Here is a 7,909-nt window from a genome sequence, read left to right on the forward strand (position 1 = left end):
CAAAATATTCCCAAGTAGCTGCAGGCTGTGTGTGCTCTGTGCTCCTTGCTTTTGACTGTAAAACTGCTTGAAGACCTTAGTGCTTAGAACATAGAACAATAGAACATTACAGCGCAGTACAGGCTCTTCGGTCCTTGATGTTGCGCCGACCTGTGAAACCACTCTAAAGCCCATCTGCACTATTCCCTTATCATCCATATGTTTATCCAATGACCATTTGAATGCCCTTAGTGTTGACAAGTCCACTACTGTTGCAGGCAGGGCATTCCACGCCCTTACTACTCTCTGAGTAAAGAACCTACCTCTGACATCTGTCCTGTATCTATCTCCCCTCAATTTAAAGCTATGTCCCCTTGTGCTGGACATCACCATCCGAGGAAAAAGGCAACTGTCCACCCTATCTAACCCTCTGATCATCTTGTATGCCTCAATTAAGTCACCTCTTAACCTTCTTCTCTCTAACAAAAACAGCCTCAAGTCCCTCAGCCTTCCCTCGTAAGATCTTCCCTCCATACCAGGCAACGTCCTGGTAAATCTCCTCTCTACCCTTTCCAATACTTTGTTTCCACCTTTTCTACTCCTGAAGCCTGGAATGAGGCAAAGGAAAACTGTGAACAAGCCTGTCCGAAGAAAGGGAAGAGACGCTATCTCCCTTCTCTTTCATGCTTTGGGTTACTGTGGCTCAGGTACCTACTGTTGCTGTTTTGAAATTCTGCTGCTGGAAGCTTATCGAGTGGGAGAGGGAGGAAGAAGCCAGCCAGCTAGTGTAAATACTTGGGGCTGCGTCTCTGCTTGTAGCTGTCCTTTTGCTTTCTTTGACCTGGAGTGAGACATGGGAGGATTCTGGCTGGCCTACAACTGTGCTGAAGGTGGAGGAGGGTTTGCTCTCGCAGTTTGACATCTTCACTGGGACATTTTGTTTATTGACTTTTAACTGGTTATTGGTCTGATGTCATCTTTGAACACTAAGGGGGAATTTATCATGGCCAATCCCCTAACCCGCACATTTTTTGGACGGTGGGAGGAAACCCACACAGACAAGGGGGAGAACGTACAAACTCCACACAGACAGTCAGTGGAGGCTGGAATTGAATAATCTTTACAGTCACAAGTAGGCTTACATTAACACTGCAATGACGTTGCTGTGGAAAGCCCCGAGTTGCTACATTCTGGCGCTTGTTCGGGTCCACAGAGGGAGAATTCAGAATGTCCAAATTACCTAATAGCACGTCTTTCAGGACTTGTGGGAGGAAATTGGAGCACCCGGAGGAAACCCACACAGACACGGGGAGAACGTGCAGATTCCACATAGTGACCAAAGCCAGGAATTGAACCTGGGACCCTGGCACTGTGAAGCGACAATGCTAAGCACTGTACCACCGAGCCTTTTCACACAATATCTGAACTATAATGTGGGCTATGAACTTAATTTCTTACTTTCTCCTAATGATCTTAACCTTACTGGTGACTGGGTGTGATTTACAATGTGGGAAGCAGATTGTTTCACATTTTGTTAAGGCACACAGACAGCTGGTGTATCATTTCATTGACAGGCCACCTCCTGTAACTGATGCAACTCACATTGCTGGTTTCCCAATTCCCCTTTTAACTTCACTATAACGTCAATTATTTTTGCTCCATTTAAGCTGATTTCCAATGACTGATTTTATCAGCTTCACCTCTTTGTTGATTCAAAATCTCAGCCGCCTTCTCTTTTTTAAAAAAAATAAAACTTTAGAGTCCCCAATTATATATTTTTTCCAATTAAGGGGCAATTTAGCATGGCCAATTCACCTAACTTGCACATCTTTGGGTTGTGGGGGTGAAACCCACGCAGACATGGGGAGAATGTGCAAACTCCACATGGACAGTTACCCAGGGCCGGGATTCAAACCTGGGTCCTCAGCGCCGCAGTCCCAGTGCTAAACGCTGTGTCACGTGCCACCCCTATCTCAGCCGCATTCTCAACCAAATAAGTTACCATATGAAAAAGATTTATTCTTTATCTGGGGGTGATGTGACAACACAATAAAATACTTATTCCACATTCCTCCAGCCCATGCTTAAAATGTCCACATTTAACTAGTGTTGTGGAATTCCCATAAACCCGCAGTTAAACCTTGTATAAATTTGACACAAACATAATCATAGACACGCAAGTTTCTGGGCGATTCAAAAACAAACCAACTGTCTGCTGAAATGGTTAATTTTTCAACAGCTCCTTAAGGGGCGGAGAGTGGGTGGAAAAAACCTGGCACACAATTACATCACTTTACATAATTTTTCAAACTTTCTTGTTCTATTTGCTTCAATTTAATGAAATTTCTTTTGTCTAATCTTTTTCTCCTTTGAATCTATTTTCAACTTCCAAAATTTGCTACTTAACCAAAGTTGCAAGAAATACTTGGTGAAATGCGTTCTTTACCGAACTTTAACTCAAAAGTTTTGGGTCATTCAAATTGGATTGCTGCCAAACTGTGGGTAGCCCTGTTGCTTCACAGCTCCAGGATCTGATGTTCAATTCCCAGCTTGGGTCACTATCTGTGTGGAGTCTGCACGTTCTCCCTGTGCCTGTGTGGGTTTCCTCCGGGTGTTCTGGTTTCCTCCCACACGTCGCGAAAGATGTGCTATTGGGTCATTTGGAATTATCATAGATTATCATAGAATTTACAGTGCAGAAGGAGGCTATTCGGCCCATCGAGTCTGCACCGGCTCTTGGAAAGAGCACCCTACCCAAAGTTAACACCTCCACCCTATCCCCATAACCCAGTAACCCCACCCAACACTAAGGGCAATTTTGGACACTAAAGGCAATTTATCATGGCCAATCCACCTAACCTGCACATCTTTGCACTGTGGGAGGAAACCGGAGTACCCGGAGGAAACCCACGCACACAGGGGGAGGATGTGCAGACTCCGCCCAGACAGTGACTCAAGCCGGAATTGAACCTGGGACCCTGGAGTTGTGAAGCAATTGTGCTATCCACAATGCTACCTTGCTGCCTCAAGTAATTCTACCACTATGTACCCAAACAGGTGCCGGAATGCTGGCTTTCCTGCCTCTAATAATAATAATCTTTATTGTCACAAGTAAGCTTACATTAACACTGCAATGACATTACTGTGAAAAGCCCCTAGTCGCCACATTCCAGCACCATTTTGGGTACACAGAGGGAGAATGTCCAATTCACCGACCATAAAACAACACGAGATATACCTCTGCCTGATATCAACTTACTGTCCCATTATTTGTCAGCCATCTACTAGCAAAACCAGCCCCTTTAATTGTGAACATTAGGAAAGAGACCATCCTTTTAACCAGACAAATAAATATGTCAAGCTGAGGGAGCAAAGGATGTCAATGTCTTTAAGAGAGAGAGAGACCTGGGCCAAGCTTTCCAGAGTCTGCACCCTCCCTGGATTCACTTCCTTTCCCTTCAGTTGCTGCAAGTCACCAATTGAAGGTGACAATGAGAAAAGAAATGTAAAGGGGAAGAAAAGAAAGTGTTTTACTCACAGATGTTGGAGACAGGATGGAGTTTCAGTCTGTGTGAAGCTCAATCCCCATTCACACAAAGGCCGCGCTCTGATTGGCTGGAGGACAGAATCCTTCATTTTGGATACTGTTGGGGGAGATGACTCGCCAGGGGAAGGCAATAGTAGCCAGGCTCATGGCACCGTGGCTGGCTCTGCTGCACAGAAGGTCAGGAAAAAGACTGGCAGGGCTATAGTCATAGGGGATTCAATCGTAAGGGGAGAAGACGGGTGTTTCTGTGGTTGAAAACGCGACTCCTGAATGGTATGTTGCCTCCCGGGTGCTCGGGTCAGGGATGTCTCCGATCGGCTGCAGGACATAGTGAAGGGAGAGGGTGAACAGCCAGTTGTCGTGGTGCATATAGGCACCAACGATAGAGATACAAAATGGGATGAGGTCCGACAATCATAATTTAGGGAGTCCGGAGATAAGTTAAAAAGTAGGACCTCAAAGTAGTAATCTCAGGATTGCTACCAGTGCCACGAGACAGTCAGAGTATGAATTCAAGAATAGTCAGAATGAATACGTGGCTTGAGAGATGGTGCAGGAGGGAGGGGATCAGATTTTTGGGACATTAGATCCGGTTCTGGGGGCGGTGGGACCATTACAAACCAGATGGTCTACACCTGGGCAGGACTGGAACCAATGTCCTAGGGGATGCTTTTGCTAACACTGTTGGGGAGGTTTTAAACTAATGTGGCAGGGGGATGGGAACCGGATTAGGAAGTTAGAGGTCGGTAAAGAGGCAGCAACAAAGCCAGTAAGGTACTAGATAATAAACTCAATGTGACTAGGGGGAAGAGTAGACAGGGAAGAGATGATGAACGCAAAGGGACAGGTGGTCAGAGGTGCATTTGTTTTAATGCGAGAAGTGTAGCAGGTAAGGCAGATGAACTTAGGGCTTGGATTAGCACCTGGGAATATGATGTTATTGGTATTACTGAAACTTGGCTGAGGGAAGGGCAAGACTGGCAACTAAATATCCCGGAGTATAGACGCTTCAGGAGGGATAGAGAGAGAAGTAAAAGGGGTGAAGGAGTTGTATTACTGGTCAGAGATGATATCACAGCTGTGATTAAGGAGGGCACGATGGAGGACTCGAGCACTGAGGCAATATGGGTGGAGCTAAGAAATAGGAAGGGTGCAGTAACATTGTTGGGACTTTACTACAGGCCTCCCAAAAGCGAGCATGAAGTAGAGGTACAAATATGCAGACAGATTATAGAAAAATGTCAGAGCAATAGGGTGGTTGTGATGGGAGATTTTAACTTCCCCAACATTGAATGGGATTCGTGTAGTGTTGGAGGCGTAGATGGAGCAGAGTTTGTAAGGAGCATCCAGGAGAGTTTTTTAGAGCAGCATGTAAATAGTCCAACTCGGGAAAGGGCCATACTGGACCTGGTATTGGGGAATGATCCCGGCCAGGTGGTTGAAGTTTCAGTCGGTGATTACTTTGGGAATAGTGATCACAATTCCGTAAGTTTTAGAATACTCATGGACAAAGACGAGAGTGGTCCTAAAGGAAGAGTGCTAAATTGGGGAAAGGCCAAGTATAACAAAATTCGGCAGGAGCTAGGGAATGTGGATTGGGAGCAGCTGTTTAAGGGTAAATCCACATTTGAAATGTGGGAGTCTTTTAAGGAAAGGTTGATTAGAGTGCAGGACAGACATGACCCTGTGAAAATGAGGGATAGAAATGGCAAGATTAGGGAACCATGGATGACGGGTGGAATTGTGAGACTAGCTAAGATGAAAAAGGAAGCATACATAAGATCGAGGCGACTTAAAACTGATGAAGCTTTGGAGGAATATCGGGAAAGTAGGACAAATCTCAAACGCGCAATAAGAGGGCTAAAAGGTGTCATGAAAAATCTTTGGCTAACAAGGTTAAGGAAAATCCCAAAGCCTTTTATTCGTATGTAAGGAGCAAGAGGGTAACTAGAGAAAGGGTTAGCCCACTCAAGAGGGAATTTATGCGTGGAGTCAGAGGAAATGGCTGAGATTCTTAGTAAGTACTTTGCATCGGTATTCACCAAGGAGAGGGACATTATGGATGTTGAGGCTAGGGATGGATGTTTAAATACTCTCGGCCAAGTCGGCATAGGAAGGGGGAAGTTTTGGGTATTCTAAAAGGCATTAAGGTGGACAAGTCCCCAGGACCGGATGGGATCTATCCCAGGTCACTGAGGGAAGCGAGGGATGAAATAGCTGGGGCCTTAACAGATATCTTTGCAGCATCCTTGAGCACGGGTGAGGTCCCGGAAGACTGGAGAATTGCTAATGTTGTCCCTTTGTTTAAGAAGGGTAGCAGGGATAATCCAGGGAATTATAGACCTGTGATCTTGACATCAGTGGTAGGCAAACTGTTGGAGAAGATACTGAGGGATAGGATCTATTCACATTTGGAAGAAAATAGACTTATCAGTGATAGTCAGCATGGTTTTGTGCAGGGGAGGTCATGTCTTACAACCCTAATTTGAGGAAGTGACAAAGTTAATTGATGAGGGAAGGGCTGTAGATGTCATATACATGGACTTCAGTAAGGCGTTTGATAAAGTTTCCCATGGCAGGTTAATGGAAAAAGTGAAGTCGTATGAGGTTCAGGGTGTACTAGCTAGATGGATAAAGAACTGGCTGGGCAACAGGAGACAGAGAGTAATGGTGGAAGGGACTGTCCCAAAATGGAGTAATTTGACTAGTGGTGTTCCACAGGGATCCGTGCTCGGACCACTGTTGTTTGTGATATACATAAATGATCTGGATGAAGGTATAGGTGGTCTGATTAGCAAGTTTGCAGATGATACTAAGATTGGTGGAGTTGCAGATAGCGAGGAGGACTGTCAGAGAATACAGCAAAATATAGATAGATTGGAGAGTTGGGCAGAGAAATGGCAGATGGAGTTCAATCCAGGCAAATGCGAGGTGATGCATTTTGGAAGATCTAATTCAAGAGCGGATTATATGGTCAATGGAAGAGTCCTGTGGAAAATTGATGTACAGAGTGATCTGGGAGTTCAGGTCCATTGTACCCTGAAGGTGGCAACACAGGTCGATAGAGTGGTCAAGAAGGCATACAGCATGCTTGCCTTCATCGGACGGGGTATTGAGTACAAGAGTCAGAAGGTCATGTTACAGTTGTATAGGGCTTTGGTTAGGCCACATTTGGAATACTGCATGCAGTTCTGGTCGCCACATTACCAGAAGGATGTGGATGCTTTAGAGAGGGTGCAAAGGAGGTTCACCAGGATGTTGCCTGGTATGGATGGTGCTGGCTATGAAGAAAGGTTGAGTAGATTAGGATTGTTTTCATTGGAAAGACGGAGGTTGAGGGGGGACCTGATTGAGCTCTACAAAATTGAGAGGTGTGGATATGGTGGATAGCAAGAAGCTTTTTCCAAGAGTAGGGGTGTCAATTACAAGGGGTCACGATTTCAAGGTGAGAGGGGGAAAGGGAGATAGATAGAGAAATACAGCACAGAACAGGCCCTTCGGCCCATGATGTTGCACCAAACTTTTGTCCTAGGTTAATCATAGAAGTTTGGACACTGAGGGCAATTTTTCATGACCAATCCACCCAACCTGCACATCTTTGGACTGTGGGAGGAAACCGGAGTACCCGGAGGAAACCCACGCACACACGTGGTGGATGTGCAGACTCCACACAGACAGTGACCCAAGTCAAAATCGAACTTGGGACCCTGGAGCTGTGAAGCAATTGTGCTATCCACAATACTACCGTGCTGCCCTTAAGAAGAAGTTAACCTACATTCCATTATTCTACCCTAATCCATGTACCTATCCAATAGCCGCTTGAAGGTCCCTAACGTTTCAGACTCAACTACTTCCACAGGCAGTGCATTCCATGCCCCCACCACTCTATGGGTAAAGAACCTACCTCTGACATCCCCCCTATATCTTCCACCATTTATCTTAAATTTATGTCCCCTTGTAATGGTTTGTTCCACCCGGGGAAAAAGTCTCTGACTGTCTACTCTATCTATTCCCCGATCATCTTATAAACCTCTATCAAGTCGCCCCTCATCCTTTTCCGTTCTAATGAGAAAAGGCCCAGTACCCTCAACCTTTCCTCGTAAGACCTACTCTCCATTCCAGGCAACATCCTGGTAAATCTCCTTTGCACCTTTTCCAAAGCTTCCACATCCTTCCTAAAATGAGGTGACCAGAACTGCACACAGTACTCCAAATGTGGCCTGACCAAGGTTTTGTACAGCTGCATCATCACCTCACGGCTCTTAAATTCAATCCCTCTGCTAATGAACGCTAGCACACCATAGGCCTTCTTCACAGCTCTATCCACTTGAGTGGCAACTTTCAAAGAACTATGAACATAGACCCCAAGATCTCTCTGCTCCT

The sequence above is a fragment of the Scyliorhinus canicula genome, chromosome 17 (genome assembly GCF_902713615.1).
Source record: "Scyliorhinus canicula chromosome 17, sScyCan1.1, whole genome shotgun sequence".
Classification (NCBI taxonomy): Eukaryota; Metazoa; Chordata; class Chondrichthyes; order Carcharhiniformes; family Scyliorhinidae; genus Scyliorhinus; species Scyliorhinus canicula.